The sequence below is a fragment of the Anneissia japonica genome, unplaced genomic scaffold, assembly GCF_011630105.1.
Source record: "Anneissia japonica isolate Jap-2015-1 unplaced genomic scaffold, ASM1163010v1 scaffold21_len1647178_cov195, whole genome shotgun sequence".
NCBI lineage: Eukaryota > Metazoa > Echinodermata > Crinoidea > Comatulida > Comatulidae > Anneissia > Anneissia japonica.
The window spans coordinates 380334-400095 of NW_022750455.1; the positions used below are offsets into that span (position 1 = coordinate 380334).

Genomic DNA, 19762 nt, shown 5'->3' on the forward strand with positions numbered 1-19762 from the left:
ATGCCTAGTTTAGTAGTAGTACAGCAGTTGTTAAGGGTATTGATTGCTTCGAATGTTTACTGTGATGGTGAGTTCAACAGTCCATCTGTGACAGGGGTTCTCAACTAAGCCCAGGCTAGACCTATATCGCAGTAGGGGAAAAAATGGTTTATTGAATAAACACTGAATAAATTTTACACAACCTTGGCATTACCTTACAGACGCGTGTGAATGCTTTTTATCTCGGTAGGAATAACTCGGGAGATCGCTCGGTTACAATTTGTTACTTTTTGTTAAATTTAACTTCACGTGTGAATCGGGTATAAGAGTAACTCTACTTTCACTTTCCAATCACTTAGGCTTGAAATTTCCAATTTGAATGAATGACCACTCATTTTAAAGATCACATACTCAGGTATCTGAAAATACCAATAACTTGAATTTCAATTTTTGGTACAACTTAGCCATTTTGCCACAACGTGCCTCAAATGCTTATCAATGGACCTTTCCACTAAGCCCCGCTCCTTACATATTGTTGCTAAAAAGTCCCACAAACGACAGTGCGTTATTCCTAGCGCTGTTCTGATTGGTCAGTTGCAGTGGTGGCGCCAGCGGGGCAGGGGAATTAAGCCCCCCATCGGTCTGGTCAAGCCCCCCATCGGCCAAAGATTGTCGGGCAGTCGGACCAAAAAAAAAAAAGGTCTAGTTTTTCCATCCCAGCCATTTAGGGCCATCTAGAAGTCCCAATTTTTTTAAAACATCTTGTTTTGGGAGGAGGGGACACCCCCTCCCATATCCACCCCTGGCTCTGGACTTCAGCCCTCAGATAATGCTCCGTGGTATAGTTACACCCATAAATACTTAGCTCCCCCCCCCAGTCGGACATCTTAGTCCCCCCATAAATTATATCCTAGAGCCGCCACTGGTCAGTTGTTAAGCTTGATTGACACCATGGAAAGGTCTATTATCCATACAATCTATTTGTGTTTTCAAACATTGTCTCTTTCAATAATGACTGATTAGCCATTTATAGGAAAGAAGTATTTCTTATCTATGTCATTCTCATTATCTTATTTTGAGGATTAGGAATCAGTCAAGTTGTTTACCTTCCTGAGAAAAATATGGCAATTACAGGATTTGAACCTGGAACTCGTGGAGTTTTGTGGACTGTCGACCAAGTCTCTACTCGGCTCCGGGTAGGGACCCCTCCGTTGGACATGCCAAACCCCTTGTTGGCAAATTTCTGGCGCCACTGCTGCATATGGAAACCCATATTTTTCACTCTCAAAAAAGTGAGTCCACTAAATCCCAGGCTCATATATGGTTCATACTGTATTTTATATCTGATATGATCATTTAAATTTCAATTCCTTAAATTTAATTGGCAACTATGATGATGACCCGAAAGACACTGAATATATATACTAATTTCATTGAAAATCATGTGACAATGACAAGTTTTATCACATGACATGTCAGGTGACTGCTTTTAAGGTGGCTTTGTGTGGTTTCAGGTATACTGTAGGCTAACAGTTATACTTCTCGTAATTCAATTCGTGATGAATGGTGTGTTTGTTTACAAGGTTCTCTGTGGTTCTTAATTTCCAAACAAATTTTTGCTTGGGGTTTTTTAATGTAATTAAAAACTGCAGTGGTTTTCATTGGAGGTCAATGACCCTCCATACAAAGTAATAATTATAAATTGACATTATTTGGTAAAAAAACAGAAGTAGTTTCAATTTTCAGAAACAAACATGTACTACAGTATGTAATAAATAAATAATGTAAATACCTATATTTCTGCAGTGCCCTTAATTTTTGCAAATTTCAGGATGATTTTTTTTTTAAAGGGCCTTCAAAGTTGCAAAAAAATATTAAAATTTGATAGAACTTCTATTGAGATGAAGCAAAACTTTTGAATATTAAGAAGGTTTTCAAAAGATTGATAAAGTGTCCTGTACGACTCTTTTTTTAAACATCATTGAAATAGTTTATAAATTACCAACAGGGATTACCAAAATCCTTTGGATTAAGCACTGTGCTGTTGACTTCATGTCAGTTAATTTCTTGTTTACTGGCACTCTAGGCATTGTATTGCTAATACTTTGACAGCAATCTCTTATATTATGATGATAAGTGGTAAAAAAAAAAAACTGTTTGAAATGACATATTTATTTAAATGTGACATCCTAGAAGTGTATGTGAATGTTAATATTTAAAAAAAAAAATTTCTCACTTAATCATCTCTCTGCTATTATATTTTTTTGTTTAAATATTCTCAGTGGAAAAATAGTGAAATATATTTAAAAATAAGGATATAACCACTACAGAGGAATTTGTCTCATGTTCATATTTGATTTCTAATACCAATTGATTGATTGATTGATTTATTGATTGGTTGATTTATTGGTTAAGTGATTGATTGATATAACCAAGTGGCTTCAGCATGAGCATTTGATTGAGGGACTTATTATAAGGGAAAGTACCGCAGTGATGAGGGTACCACAGTGATGATGTCCCTTAGCCAGGCACTCGCTATCGTATGACCATCAGCGTATAAATCCAACTCGGCTCCCTGTCATCATTAGTAGATGCAATGCCATCTCCTGATTGTTGGTGGTAGTCTGAACGGATCATCATTAAAAACGACCGTCGCATGCAGCGAGTGAGCAGCTTAGACATACACCACTGCAGACTCCTCCCAGGGCCACCAGACCAATATTGCAAAACTGGTGAGAATCTGGAAAGAGCCTGGGTATAAAATTCTCCCTGACCTTCGCACATAGTGGCCATTCGTAGCATTATTAGGCTTTTTGGCATAATTTGGATAATTTGAATGTAGCTTAATTTGGAAATAATGTAAATTTCATTACATTTTAGAAACATAAATTGCAAAAAAAGTCTGAGAATTCCATTTCCAAGCATCTTAAGTACTGCATACCTGCAATGCCGTAGCCAGCTATTGGGACAGTTGGGACAGTCCCACACAATTTTTCTAATGGGTCCCACAAAGAATGTGTCCAAATTATGCAATTGTATGCAAAAACGAGTCCAGAAGTAGTGTGTTTTGCAGTTGAGCAGTGACGTCAGGTTTGCGCATCTCTATCTAAATTGCAAATGGGGGTCAGTGATTGGAGATTGTTGTATAATTGTTGATCTAAATATCTAGTTAGAAACCTGTTCAAAAACAGCTGGAATAAATCGCATGCCAATTATAGCAAATCAGAATTGATGTCCAGCGAACATATTGATAATCATAGGCATATTGATTAATCGTAGGCATATCAAATTCAATTCTGAGAGTTTTATTATGACTTCTGTTTCTTTGTGGTATACTGTACATTTTGAAATTATTTTGAATATTAATGTGAATTAATAAATATAAATAAAAAATATACTGTATAGAAAATAAGGTGTAAATAAGTGAATAAATAGGAAAGAATGAATGATTGAATAAATACAAGAGTGAATAAAGTGATGAAAAAGTTAATTAAAGAGAAAATTAATTTAATGAATAAATTGCTGTCTAAATGAATGAGTTGACTAAGTAAATGAAGAATTAATAAATGGCTAAAAATTGAAAGGATGGTAAAGTAAGTTAATGAGTGAATCGCTGAATTAGTGAATGGATGGTTGGATAATTAAACAAGAGAATGAATGGCTATGTGAATGAACGTATGAGTAACTAGTTAAATAAATAAGAAAATAAATAATATAAATAAATAAAAATATATATAAAAAATATATGCTGTGGTAAATACCAATTATATGCTCGTGTACCTATTCCACATCATATCTACTTTTAAATACAATTTGATATTTTAGTGCTCATTTTAATTTAATTTATTATGCACATTTCTCTCCCAATTAAGAACATTCCCCAGTTACTAATAATTTGAAAGCATGATTTTTTTTTCTGGGTTAATGTGACAAGAGACATATGCTCACAAGAACCAATCTGCTTGGAGTTGGTGACAGATCCTTAGACCATAAGGCAATGTTCCAAGATTTATAATTCTACACCTGCTTACCTCATGTCCATGCGACATGATTGCAAGGATAATCCCTCATCATGTTACTATAAACATCCTTCATCTAATGAAGTTGATTGGTTCATTACTCTTTTTCTTGATTTGCTGCATGTAGCCAGATTTAATTTTGCAACTAGTGCCATACAAATTTATTATTTATTAATGGATCAGATGTGGTGTGTTCAGATTTAGACTCAATTATAGATATCAGCTGGCAAGGACATGGTTTATAGCATTAGATTATTTTGCTGAATGTCCTTAGCTACTACTACGCTGACCTTGTCAACAAATCCAAATATTAAAACCAGTTTAAGATTGGAGAAGAAAAGATATTGTTTATTAAGTCACTTCTTGATGTAAACCTTAAAAAATAAGGGGAAACCAGATGTATTGGCCATGAAATAGGCATGGTATCTATGCTTGTTCCACAGGTATATGAGAGCATCTGTGATTGTATTGTTTCACTGTGTCCCTGTATGGAGGTAAATCCCTCTATGGTCCAAGCATGGTCCAAAAAGGTAACTATTAAATAGAGCTCAATCAGCATAAGACATCTGTTCTCTATCGTTGCTACATTGAAGTAGCTACTCACTTTAGTACCAATTTGTTTGTTGATCTTCTGCTAAGTGTACACCTTGTTATTCTATGTAAATTAGATCTAACTCCTCTATACTTTGATCAAAGACTGGTCAGTCTAGATTACCAGATAGACATAAAGTCTTTCATGTAAAATAAAGACATAGAACTCTATATTATACCATCTTGTGGCAAATCTATAAAATTATACATAAATTTAAATGTTAAAGAAGAGAAATCTGCGCGTGTGAAAAAAGCCACCCAAACATGGATTAAAAACTCTGACATACTGCTGTCTATGCAGATGTATAAATCAACTGGGCATTGCGGATTCGTTGGGAATTCAAATCTGATCTTTCACACTCTTTTGCACATGCATAGTTGAAGAACACTAGTTGGTTCTCAATAACTAATGTTTTGAAAGTGTATTTCAAATTTTAAAAATTTAAAAATCCTGTCTTAAAATAACAAAAGTTACATCCTACAAAGTTAATACAACTATATTTTCATAGTATGTATTTTTATTTATTTATATGTTCTTTCTTTATCCTGAAATGCACTTTCAAGTTTAGTTGATCTGTAGTTAAAAGTTCTTTTACATTGAGAAATATTCCATTTGGGTTTAGGTATTTCTTTGACTACACTCAGTTTTAAAATGATTGAGAAGAGAATTTCAAAATTTGGTTGATCTGTATTTAAAAGTTCTTTTACCTTGAGAGGTATTCCATTTGGGTAAAATAATGTTTCTGTATTACTTTAACTATGTTTACATTTGTTATGACTGTCTTCAGTCAATATAAAATTTTGATGACAAATAAGATGTAGCAATTCCTTTTAACATTCGAAAATCATTGTAATATCATATCTTGTTCTGTTTATGACCTACTTTATTCTACCTCATACCAGTGGACTTCAGTCTCTGATCACAATATAATACATCACAAAACAACCAGATTGTGTTATTTATTGCTCTATATTAATTATTCATTGTAAAATGTAGTTTCCAATTATTGGTAACATTAAAGTTTGCCGACATGAATTATGTTTTGTCGTTGAGCATGAAAATATCGTACACAAATTAATATAAAGAATTAGGTTTTATATGCGTGCTATTTGTAGACCATCATGTTTCCATTTTTTAAGATTATTTTGTGAATCTGCAACTACCTCAACATGATTAAGTTTCTGAAGAGTAAGATTACCTGATCTCTTTATAAATCTGTCAAAATGTTATGTTCAATGACTGTCATGCATACAATACTTAATTGTGATTCAGAAAGGTATTGAGAAACTCTGGTGCTGTAGCAGTGCCGGTGCCAGCAGGGGGACAGGAGGCTTAAGCCCGGCACCCATTGGACAGGTCAAGCCCCCCCCCCACCAGCCAGAGTTCATCGTGCAGTTGAACCAAAAAAAAAAATAGGCCTTATGAAATTAAATGCATGTTTATTGAGTTGAGTTTGAGAGTATAATAGCAATTGTATTTTATCAACTTTACATTTAAAAGTATTTTTCCATTTCCGGCCATCCTCAGGTCCCTATTTAAAAAAAAAATCTCATTAGGTATGGGGGACACCTCGGCTCTCCGGTCCTCAGATGGCACCATGCCCCAAAGTTATCCTTATCTCGCTCAGCCCCTGTAGGACAGCTTAGCCCCAACGCTTAATTATCACCATAGTCTTGTTTCTTCGTCTCCATTCCAAAGCTTGGAATTTCTTTAAGGGAACACAAGTTTAACTGGTGGACCAAATCAGGGCAGCCAGGAGTGGCCGGGACCTTGGTTCAGAATGTCTGCTTTGGCCACAATTAAATGGTGGGGGTCAGGGGCCAGTGAAGTCTACCAGTAGCATACGGGGTCAGAGCCCTGTTATTAGGGGTGCTGCCCCAATAGATGTTGTATTTTATATATCTTACCCCTTCAGCCCACTCTGCGCTAGTAAACCAAGTGTTATAGCTACTGTATGGTAATATAATTGTAACTGTAATGCTTCAGATTGAGCAAAGAAGCGAGTTCGACCGAAAAAAAGAAAAAACACATTGCTAGAGATGGTTAATATCATGTATAAATACATCTCCTTTTTCAACTTGACATATTTCAGAATTTATTTCATTGGCTGAAGTGTTTTCAAAAGCATTGATCTTTTGAGAAAGTGTGTCATGTGGGCAGGAACGCTATCGTCCGCCAGTGTTTGAATTTGATCTTTGCAAGTCAAGATCGTTTCAAGCATCCTAAGGACACAATCCCTACATGCGCATGAAGTAGGCACAAATCAAGGTTGATTCTGGATCAACTTTTATTTCTACTTTCCCAAAGGATTGGTGTTAAAAGATATATTGTCCACATTGAGCTGAAACGCTTGAAATATGATATTCAATTCAGAATATGAATTGTTTGCTCTGTATATGGGCTTGCCATGCCAAAACCAGCATAGTGACAAAAATATGAAAATGACTCATATTCTAATATAAGCTTTAAAATGATTGCTCATTTACTGGAATCGATTTACTATTGCCAAAGTTATGATGAGTAAAATGTTTAGATTCTCTGTACTAAAGTATATAATAATAATAATAATAATAATAATAATAATAATAATAATAATAATAACTTTATTTAATAAAGCGCAAAACAATATCCATTAAAAATGTTCACCGGTGCTGTACAGAATTTTAAAATATACATAGGCCTACATAATACTTAATTCTAATTACTCAGTTAAACAATAATTAGTGATAGTAATGCTGTTTTTGGGATGGCAAGACTCATATGCTACCTTTCATTTGAAATTATCTTCCTCATCAATTAGGCTAATTAAAACTTAAATAATCATTGCCTATATTTTTGTTAACCCTTAAATTGAGTGTTGAATTTATTTAATGATTTTCTTAGGCTCTGTCATCCATTTCAAGAGTACAAAATATAAACTTTTCTGACTTCTTTGTTGTCATTTTGAGATCAATTGTTGGCCCTGTCTCGCTACAGCATAAGCCTACTATATGATTTGTAGAGGCAGGTTTAGCACAACTCTACGCTCTGTTTCTAATCGAGATCGAGAGGTCGGTGTTTCGAGTCTGAGACTAGTTACTTTTCTATGTCCTTTGGACAATGCACTCTATCTTTATGCTTCTCTTCACCCAGAAGTTAAATGTGTAGGCCTACCTAGTTGGTCATGATAAATCATGTAGAGCCTCTGACACAATGCCAACGTGAATGATCATAAATTCACTTTTATTTCTGTTTCCCATACTTATCAGGACACTGTTGATTTTTTAGCTTTTTTTATAGTGATATGCAATCGTCTATTCTTTTTTAGATCCAAAAAAAAATATTCCTAAAAAACATGAACTTGCATTTCAGTGCTCCAGGTGAAACACGGGGAGAGCAGTGATTGAATTGAACCAGGATGGGTTTCTTTGGTGTGACACACACCCAGGGTAACCCACAGAAGTCCTGAGACTTCTTTCCAGTGGGGTCATTCTGGTGGTGAATTGGGCAGTACACCGGGAGACAATTTCCCAGTGGCTATGCTACGGGGACAAGGGTAGAAGCTGTCCCCCAGAAAAATTTTCTGTCCCCCAGTTTGCCCTCCCCACCCAATCATGAAGTTGACACAGCATTCGCTTATCCGGTAGTATACTTATCACGATCATTACTAGCAATGTGTTAATTTTCCCGTATATCTCTTATCTTAACTTGTATCACCGGTCTGCTATGGGAAAACATATTTTCCCCCCCCCCAAAGATTTTACCTTGTCCCCCCTTCCCCAGATTTCAGACACTGGCGCTGCCACTGTTATTCCCTACTCTTCTGAAGAGTATACTATGTTCTTTTGCACACAAGACCAGCTTATAAACATCACCTGAAAGATGCTGTGCTTTTGAAACTTGCATATCCAATACCCAGCTGAAACACAAGGAGAGCAATGATGGGAATTGAAAGAGATCTCTACATTCAGCACACAACAGAGTGACTACCAGTTTAGCCAACTGGACTTAGCTGTTCCAGTGACCTAAAGATTTTCATGATTCAGCATATGCACAATGTCTACCCCCAGTTCAAACTAATGAGCTGTGGTATGTTTACCAGTAGTCGTTTTATCCAGCAGTAGAAAGCCTATATATTTTTAGTTCTATTTCCGTAATTTATTTACTTGCTTGTATGTGTTGTTTTACCACCCCATGATAATATATACTTTTGGTTCAATGGGCTAGTCCAATGTTGAATTAAAAATAAATAATATATCTAACAAATAAAACAATAACATTTTTCAATTACAATACAAAAATTATTCATAAAATTTAAACTTTATTTTCTGCTTTTGTTTTCTTGTTGCAAATTAACATCCGTCTTCTGATGGTTCTGTGAGTATGCTGTTGTCAATGTATGGGTGTACCATAATTGATTTTATGGTTTACACCTGTTAAAGTCCAGTAACGAAAGTATTTGTACTTATGGGATTTCCTCTGTGGACTTGGGTCTAACCACCAAAATCCAGAGAATGTGAAATGAATTATGATGCTGTATGCAAATTAGGTTACCTTATGTAAATTCGGTTCCTTAACATTGACCCTGACTGGGCATCTAAGGAGGTCACACTCTGTTTTAAGACATACAATTCACTATTCCATTTTTTACTACCGTCTGAAAGAACTGGAAATGGCAACATGTATTTAAGAATGTGATGATTATTAGTTTAAATAAAGTTGTAATCCTGCCTTCTAATTTAGAGTATGACTTCTTAGTACTAAAATTGACATTTTGGAAATATACAGTATTTTCTTTCCCTTCATAATGCTCAAAATTATGTTTCAAGAATTTTAAATAATAGAGATTACTTTTATATACATTTTATTAAGGAAATGGTGAAATTTTTTCAAGTTTCCTGATCAATGTCCTGTTAATACCATATAGCTTATATCATGCTTATATCTACATCTCTTGTCTTAGTTGCTTTATCTCGGATTTCATTAGTTGGATTGTAATGACAGTTAGAATAATAATTAATGATAAGAATGATAAAGGAACAATAGATAGTGCTTTAATAGATTGATGCTAGATTACATTCTGTTATTAGTAAATGTAGAACAGCAATCAAGATGCAGTACTGTACATAGCAATTTCACTTTGATTCTGTGTGGGTGTTGTAAAGAGGCGTATGTGGTTGTGAAAGGCGCTGAAGCTCGGTATTGGGTAGGATAAATTTAGTCGAATGTGGAACATCAAGTTATAATGAGAGATATTGATTTTAATTGGATGTGGGTAGTAGTGAAATTTATTGTTGATACACACATTTTTTGAATGACAAAACTCATCTTTATCAAGAAATACAATTAATGTGTAATCACTGGTCATTTCCTACTAAATTTCGGTTCCACTGTTTGAGCGAGTGTCATTAAAAGGTGATAATTTTGGGGCGCGGCTTTCGGTTCATGCTACAACAAGTCTTGATTTTCAACTCAAGTGTTAGGTTGTGATTGAATTTTTATCTCGTCGAAAGAAGCGTCTGGTGTGTTTGTCAAAACATTTAAGATTACTTTTTTAAAATAATTTATCTCTCATATATTAGATATATAATATAAAAATATTAAATATTTCAGTGATCTCTAAAATATTATATTATGTTGAATTGAATAAAAACTTTTTGTAACTACTCTACTTGAGCATAATTTTAATGCTTAACCAATTTGTAGTGGAAGGGCCTCTTGGGTTGGGGAGGGGGTTGAGTGATGGGTGAGGTGTAAAGGCTTTTTTTTTTTTGTGTCGCTGTATATTGTATGGACTGGTATGGGTAGCAATAGCTAATTGGCTATATTCTATATTAATGGCATGGCTATTTACAATTTAAGTAACAGAAATAACAATACTAAATATAGGAGTCCTACAGCTGCCAAACTGGAGGTCATATTTATATTCATTTTTCTCATATGATATGAAAAGGTCAAATATGTTTTAACCCTAACAAACCAATTGATAAAGCCATTATCTGTGGTTGACCCAACCTAACCTCTATGTGTGCAATACAACTCTTACCTGTACTCAACTAACCTCTAGTATGGCAAATACGTTTATTTTTCTCATTGTAATTTAAGAATGATTGTAGAGAAACCAGAAGCATGTGACACAGTAAATTTATAATTTAATTAAAATGTCAAGGTGACAAAAATTCCTCTTTCCTCCTACAAATAGCACCCTCAAGTCATTTATCAAAGTCCTCCCCTGTAAACAGCATCTCCAAGACATGATCCTCTCAAGATCCTCCTAACAACATCCTGTAACACATATTCCATCCTGGGGTGTAGAGGTTTTTAACTATTTACCCCTCTGTGCAGTCACCATCCCCTAGGCCTAATATAAATCATTTCTCAATCTTTTACCACTTATTTGTTTATTATTTATAGTGTTTAAATTTTTTTTTAAATGTCCATTATTAAAAACAATGCTGTACAAATTTCAGTATATAGAGTAAATGGTTTTTCTAAATATCGCAGAATTTATTTTTAAAGAAAATTTTGGTTTCTGTGACTCAGGTTTTGAAGAGATGTAGGTCAAGATTTAACCACTCGCTGTAGAATATTTTGTAGTTACGATCTAAAAGTGCCGAATTTGAGCAACTAAATGGGCCGCAGGTAACATTGCACTTTCCAGATACGAACTCATCGTACTCCCTCTAGTGAACTGGTATGTATGCTTAGTTCTTTGATTAGATGGCTTGAGGCTAGTTAGCCTTCGACAACTAGAAGTCAATCAAGGAATTTTGTCTCTGGGTCAAACTGAAGATCTGATTGGCACTCACTTCTGCTAGGTTCTTGCCTTATTTTAGCTATCACCCAAGGGATGGTGTAAGGCCACTAGCATGTTTTTAGTAAATAGTAGATATTGTTTGTATTATCTCAATTATGCATTTTACTTTAATATCAATGCACCAGCAAACAACCCAAGGTTAATATTTGGCTTTAGCAAAATTTTAAAAAAAATAAAAAATTAAAAAAGCCTCCATCACTCATCACTTTTCAAGCCTAGATATGTTGATAATAATTTCTTTTATTGGGTCAAATATTTAATAAAACAGTTGAATTGATCAAATAAGTTAAATTTTCCAATGATACAGATAAAAATAGATCATTTTCAGAGAAAATCCTTAAATTTAAGAGACATTTTACGATGAAAATCCTTAAATTCCCTGCCAGCCAATTAAAGAGTCAATGTACTTTGTAATATGGTAAAGGCTATTTATATCTTTTAGTTGATGAAGAAAATATTTTATAAAGTTATCATTGATTGCTGATAGCTTGCGTAGATAAAAAAAAAGACAATTAAAATATATAGTTATATTATTTCCCAAGTTAATTCTAGAAGTACCAGGATTTTTTTCTTAAAATTAAAATTTAAGACTCCTCGGACTGCACTTTCCAAGCCTCGTACACTTTTTTTTTTATAAGAAAACTTTTTATAAGAACATTGTGGTCATAAATTGCTTTAAACTTAAGAACAAAATAAGAACAAATTCAGCGGTTAAAATCAGAGCCGTGATGGAAACGCTTCTACCATAACCCCATTTCTTTGATATGATGAGTAGATAACACATCAATATTGCCTCTGATATTCTCCATAGAAGATGAAACAGAGACCCAATTGTACTAGAAACATGATGCTTGGAATTGGAATAAAACATGAAAAAAGGCTAAAATTTGATTGTTCATTTTTATGCTGATTAGCAATAACTTGGAGGATCATTCATTTAAGTTTCAATGATACAAGTAAGATGGTGAGCTTACTATTAATTTTCATAATCTATAGTAGAAACTGCTTACTGTTCAATTGTACCTGCCACCTGTATTTATTTTAATGTAAATTGAGCCTTATTATTGTTTATTCTCATGCTTCTCATGCCCCTTTTACCTGTACCATCAACCCTTGATCCATCGCCTAATGAATTGGAAGATGGTTTCAATCAAAATTATCATGCTCGTAATATTTGTCACTAATAAGGTTAGCTGAACTTTCTCAGGTTCGCTAGCTCAATTCAGTTTTTAGTTGAAAACATGCTGGGTGAAACCTGGAATTGTTATACATAAAACTGATATTGTACATGCTAGAGTTTGTCCTATTTTACTTATTTTTAAGAAACTTGCTATAATGAATAAATATACCAACAAACTTATATGTAGGTCTATTTTTTACATATATAAACATTTACTCTTTTAAGTAAAGTAATATTTTTAAAAATATATATATATATATGATACAAGATAAATCTTTAATATCTTTTCAAGAAAGGAAAAGTGCAGTTTGGTACACAATAGACTATAAAAAAACATATAACAATCTGCACTTTTTTTTGTATAAGAACCAGTAAAATTTTGCCCAGGCCCAGCCTGATTTTAGCCTCAGAATGGTCTTAATTTGTTCTTATTTTACACACATAATTATTATTGTCATTTTATTTCAGCTTCAATTTGTTATTATTTGTTCTAATTTTTAAGCAATTTTAGCCTCAGTGTTCTTAAAATGTGTTCTTATTTATAAAAGAAGTGTACTGCCACCCACATTTTGATAACCAATGTTTGACAGGGCTATAAGCTACCATACAATTTTTTTTTTTATAAGAACACCAAGGCTGAAATTGCTTAAAAATTAAGAACAAAATAAGAACAAATTGAGGCTGAGGTAAAACATCCAATGAGATTTTTATTTAAAAAAACTAGAAAAACCAACAAATTATATCTGTACCTTATGTGCTGTAGGTGTGACTATGTAATTATCTCCGCTTCAATTTGTTATTATTTGTTCTAATTTTTAAGCAATTTTAGCCTCAGTGTTCTTAAAATGTGTTCTTATTTATAAAAGAAGTGTACTGCCACCCACATTTTGATAACCAATGTTTGACAGGGCTATAAGCTACCATACAATTTTTTTTTTTATAAGAACACCAAGGCTGAAATTGCTTAAAAATTAAGAACAAAATAAGAACAAATTGAGGCTGAGGTAAAACATCCAATGAGATTTTTATTTAAAAAAACTAGAAAAACCAACAAATTATATCTGTACCTTATGTGCTGTAGGTGTGACTATGTAATACCTTCTATAATACAGTACAGGAGGTGTACCTACCTGTCATTTGGGGCCATTTTTACTGGGGGCTTTTTCAGAGGCCATTTTTTCCACGGCCACTTTTACATACATTCTAGTACAGTGTATATATATATATATATATACGGTACTGGTACAATAATAATTTTGTATAATTTGAAAATTGTGTAACATAAGTACAAAATAAGAACATTTTGAGCCTGTAATCAGCCAAAAAATAAGAACATTGAGCCTGGGAAAAATGTTACTGGTTCTTATAAAAATAAAAAATGTACTACTTCTCACATTTTGTTAACTTACCATGGGACTATGAAGTTCTGTCACCCATATTTGAATGACCATGTTTCCATAATAAAGTAATTTCATATCTCATGTAATAATAATTATTGATAATAATTTTATATCATTGCTTCTTAGTATTTTTTTTTTAAGATTAGAAATAAAAATATTTTGTTATTATAATAATAATAATGATAATAATAACATTTGATAATATTATGATATTATCAATGCTGCTCCATTCAGTGGTGTCCCCCTCTCCTCTTTTGGATTTGTCTAATCCCCTGTCTGCAAAAGTGAATGAGACAACCTTAGATTCTCTATTGCTTTCTTATACCCGATTCACACATGAAGTTAAATTTAACAAAAAGTAACAAATTGTAACCGAGCGATCTCCCGAGTTATTCCTACCGAGATAAAAAGCATTCACACGCGTCTGTAAGGTAATGCCAAGGTTGTGTAAAATTTATTCAGTGTTTATTCAATGAACCATTTTTCCGCTACTGCGATATAGTTCTAGCCTAGGCCTAGTTGAGAACCCCTGTCACAGATGGACTGTTGAACTCACCATCACAGTAAACATTCGAAGCAATCAATACCCTTAACAACTGCTGTACTACTACTAAACTAGGCATAGCTTCCAACGTTTCTGTCTTGGACTCTTGTAATACTAGTAATAGTACTAACACCATCCCGACGTTCATTTTATGTATATCTTCTTCTTCTACCATTACTAATTAACATCAATAACAAGGGTAATTCATTCATGATTTAGAAAAACTAGGCCTATCTATTTCTAGTGGATCAGAATCGTATACAGAAGGAAGAAAATTCAAAGAACCCCGTGAAACAGTAGATTGTTTTTGTGTTGAAATCCCTGCGCATGCGCAGATCCATCCATGTTACATCTCGGAAGCTTTACCAGCCTTGCTGAGGCTGGTAAAGATTACCGAGACGTTCCGAGATTTTACAAGGATATTACACGGAGGTACTTTCACACGTGCCGTAAAATGTTACTTTTGGGTACATTTTGTTACATTTGGTAAGATTTTTGTACGTGTGAATTGGGTATTAGATGATGAGGTATGCAGCCTTCAAGCTTGGTAATTATGGTGATAATATTTCATTGGTGTTTGTTCAAGAAAAAAAGTGGCTTTTATGGATATTGTTTTATGTTTTTGTTTTTGTTTTTTTATAGTACCTGCTTGAAGATGATGTGAACGTGAATGAAAATTTCACATAAACAAGATATAAAGTAAGTGGATTGTGAGAGCATGTTGCAATTACAGGTCAGTTGTAGAACGGTTTTTTTTAAAGACAACAAATAGTTGTTTGACAAAAAACTTGGGAATGGTGAGTGAGATACAGACTTTTCAATGTTTAAAAACTGGGGGGGGGGGGAAAGGGTGGTTACACCCCCTTTTTATATATTTCCCCCCAGTTCGTAAATATTTAAAAATCTGTATCTCATTCAACGTTCCCCAGTTTTTCGTCAAACAACATTTTTCAAACTTAGAAAAATCAATTCTACAACATATCAAAAAATTATTTTCCTCCGGAGCCTGACCTTAAACTGCCATTGAGTCTGGATTGCTTATATTGTACATTTCAATATAGCTTTCAAACAAAAAATATAGGTCTCCCTCCAGAAAGGAGAAAGAAGAGAGCATGGTACTCCAAAACAAACTAATTATTGATCTAAATTCCATGTACCAATTTTTGGGGGTGTGCGAAGGTGACCTCGCTATCCAAATTGCTTTAATCACACCTAATGGTCATTGGGTGATCTAATTGCTGACAGAAGAAAACTGTCTAATGATCAATTTGTTTTAGTGTTTAAAGACTTACAGCATCCACCGCTCCACATCGAAGAGAAGAAGCCGTTGCCAGGATAGTAATCATCTCTTGACAATGGTGAGGGCTTTACTAACAAGTCTCCGAATGTAGATTGAATGAGCAGAGGCCTGTTCTTCCTCAATGATACGGGAAGCAGTCTTGAGTTTTCCACAATTTCAATCCTTCTGTTATTAACGACTGAAAAACACTGCACTAGTTGTCGAACTTTCATTCAATAATTACACTCATCATTGTTATGAATAGGACCAACAACAGTCGTATCATCAGCAAAGTTGATAATATGACAATCTAGCTTTTTTCCTGAGGAAAGGCGGGTGTGTAGAATTGGCTGTAAAAGTAGGGGTCTATACGCTTATACTGGATGTGAGCTTATACCTGAGGAAGTACACTAACAGAAAAATTCTCACCAATTGACCACCTGTATTATGTATTTAATATATTCTTTGCGTAGAACAGTAGTAATGTAATGTGGTTGGATTTATATAGCGCTTTATACCGAAGCCTCAAAGCGCTCGAGGTGTGGACTACAGTAGCGCAGTAACATTCTTCTTCCCATAAGGGTCTCTTTGTGTCTGAGCTACCTGGTAAACCGGTACCAGCTATCTCTCATCTGTCCACAAGCTGTATGAACCAGTACACCGGGGTAATCCCCTATTCGTCTCGAAAGATGTACTGGGTTCTTTGTAGTGCACACGAGCCATTGTGTACACTGGGCCTACGGTTTATAGTTCTTATCCAAGAAGACTTGTTCCACCACCAGCACCATGGGCGAGCATGCTCATTGGAACCAGCACCATGGGCGAGCGTGCCGTTGGAACCAGCACCGATATTATGGCTGTAGGTTGCTGCGCCCCTGACTTAAGTGGTCGACCGTCCAAAAGTCAAATGTCTATAAATTATCATCATTGTTTAAATTTTTCCTTTATTTTTTTAACTTGACTTGTAGTGCCGTATATCTTTAAATTTAACTATGTTATTTATGACATCTTTACATCTTTTAGGAAGACAATAATAATTAAAAAAACACTTGTGTTCAACCTGTTCATATAAATTATTCCTTTGATATTTTCCTACCAGCGCTGATTTCTAAAATTTGTCTTTTATCAAGGCCAACAAGTTTAATTGATTTCTCTCCTCAAATATTTCAACATCCCATATTTGTGCAATGTAATTATAATTGGTATGGACAAGCAATTCACTGTGATACCCTTTGATCTTCATTTAAATTATTTGAAGATTAAAATGTTGGCATATCACCCAAAGACTTCTGTCCTCTCCATATTTTTACCAATACACTTTGATATGTCATGCAATAGGAACAGATATAATATGCTTAATCATCTTCTAGTCTTTGATGGCTGTTTTAAAAGTGTTCATTCTTATCCAACTTTCTGACCTCAGATTTAATAGCATTAAAGTAAACATCAGAAAAACAAAACACATAGAAAAATTATAATATTTTTCTCTTTGAAAATCTGATAACTAAATGGTTTTTACATGTTTTGTAAACTTTTTGTAGGTTTTTATAATCTTTAAGTCAGGTCTAATGGTATATGGTAAAAATTTGAAAAAGTGCAATAGTAATTACCAGCAGTGTAAAGAAAGGAAACGTTATTTCGTTGTTTATCATAGATGTTGTTTACCAACTTAAAATAATTTTACAGTTGATTAAGTATACTCAGTAGTTAACTAATATTTCTTTTCGAAAATTACAAGTTTTGTGCGCGCTTGTGACGTATACAATTAGATTTATGATGACATCTCAAGTGCATTGCTCAATCCAGGTTTAGCAAGAGGCCATTGTATTGGAAAGAATTAGGATAAATTCTAAGATGAGTGCTTCATTTTACTACTGTACTTGTACTTGTATAATATAGAATGGCAACTCCTTTAAAATGGAAAATTAATATATTAAAAAATAATGGGTCATTCAATTTGGTATTTAATTTCAATTTTACTTTTCTAATTTTAATTCTGTTCAGTTAGTCATCAATGCCTGTACAGCATCTGGATGAGTTCACAACGGCAGGGGCTGCGAGATGGAGCAGTACGCCGGGGTAACCCCCCTACTCGTCTCGACAGATGTACCGGGTTCCTTATAGTGCACATGAGCCAATTATGTTCACTCATGGGCCTACGGTTATAGTCCTTATGCAAGAAGACTTGTTCCACCTCCAGAACCATAGGGGAGTGTTCCGTTCGAACCAGTGGTAATGGCTGTAAGATCCGGCACTCTTGCCTTAACTGCTCGGCCATTTAACTCGCCTTTTGATACTAGTTGAATTGATTAATATTTTTTATGTTAAGTTCTCTGATGATAACGAAGGTGGAAGACCTCAGCAAGATGTTTGTTTGGTTATCAAAGTTAAAGAGGGTTTCATAGTGCATGTCAATGAATGTTGTTTATTTTCAATGACTACAAGCTCAGGTCATTGTCCCTTTTACTATCCTATTGCATTATGAGCCACAAAAAATCTAGTACATGGTCAATGCTGTTTATTTCACCTGGTGCCCTATTTCTAGTATATATGTACTGATATTGATTCTGATAACCTGAATACAATTTTTTGATAATATATGAAAAAAATAGTCTCAAATATACCATAGTTAATGTAAAAATAGCATAATATACTATTTAATAGTATATTGTAATGTTATGTTTTGTTATTTACAATGACATCGTGTGTCATCAGATTTACCTCTAACGTTATTTTTCCATTGTAAAACGCTCATTAGTTTCTGATATTAAACGCTTCGTTTTGAATATCAATGATCATTTGTGCTTTTACTACATAATGTATGTACCCTGTACTACCTGCACAGCCCCATATCATCAGCTTCACAGTCCTTAATATCAGCTATAATGCCCCTTCATATCAGGGACACCATTTCTTCTTCATATCAGCTACACCATGGCTCATTAATATCAACTACATGGCCCTTTAACATCAGCTACACAGCCCTTTAATATCAGCTACACGACCCCTTCATATCAGCTAAACGGGGGCCCCCATATCAGCTGCACAGCCCTTCATATCAGGTACACAGCCCCTTATATCGGCTATCAGTTCCTTAATATAATAATAATATGTCGTTCTTATATAGCGCTTCATGCACAAAGCCTCTAAGCGCTTCACATATCGGCTGCATGGCCTCATGATATCAACTACATGAGCCATTCCTGTCAGCTACATGGCCCCTTAATGTCAACGACATGGCCCTTTAATATTAGCTATACGGTTACTTCATATTTGCTACATATGGCCTCTTCATATCAGCTACATGGCCCCTTAATATCAGCTACACATCTCCTTAAATGGCACTTTAATATCATACCTACATAGCCCTCCAATATCAGCTGCAAGACCCTTTAATATCAGCTACATGCCCCTTTAATATCAGCTACACAGCCTTTTAATATCAGCTGACATTAAAAAAAGTTCATTATACTAGGTTGATACTTTATGCTGTTCATTATTTCACCCACTCAAATATCTATTTTATTACCTGACACACGTACATACATCATATTTTAATATATTTCCAGTTTTTTCATGCTGTTTTAGTCGTCTGCTGTTTTTTGTCATCTGCTGTTTTTTGTCATCTGCTACACAGCCCTTTAATATCAGCTACACAGCCCCTTCATATCAGCTAAACGCTCCCCACCCCTTCACGGCCCTTCATATCAGGTACACAGTCACTTCCAGTTACATGGCCCCTTAATATCAACTACATGGCTGTTTAATAATAATATCAACTATACAGCCCTTTAATATCAGCTACACAGCCCCTTCATATCAGCTACACATCCTTAATATCACCTACAATGGCCCTCATATCATCTACATGGCCCTCATATCATCTACATGGCCCTTTAACATCAGCTACATGGCCTTTAACATTAACTACATGGCCCTTTACATCAGATAGATGGCCCTTTAATATAAGCTA

At 34.4% G+C, this 19762-nt stretch overlaps 1 long non-coding RNA gene across 2 annotated transcripts in view; it reads left to right on the forward strand.

The window, feature by feature from the left end:
* LOC117121402 overlaps positions 1-18556 on the forward strand; it is a 30736-nt gene extending 12180 nt beyond the window's left edge. For both annotated transcript variants that reach the window (XR_004447544.1, XR_004447543.1), the window contains exons 3-5: positions 11113-11263; positions 15153-15209; positions 15788-18556. This is a non-coding gene — a long non-coding RNA (uncharacterized LOC117121402). The remainder of the gene's footprint in view (positions 1-11112; positions 11264-15152; positions 15210-15787) is intronic.
* Positions 18557-19762: the final 1206 nt, after the last annotated feature.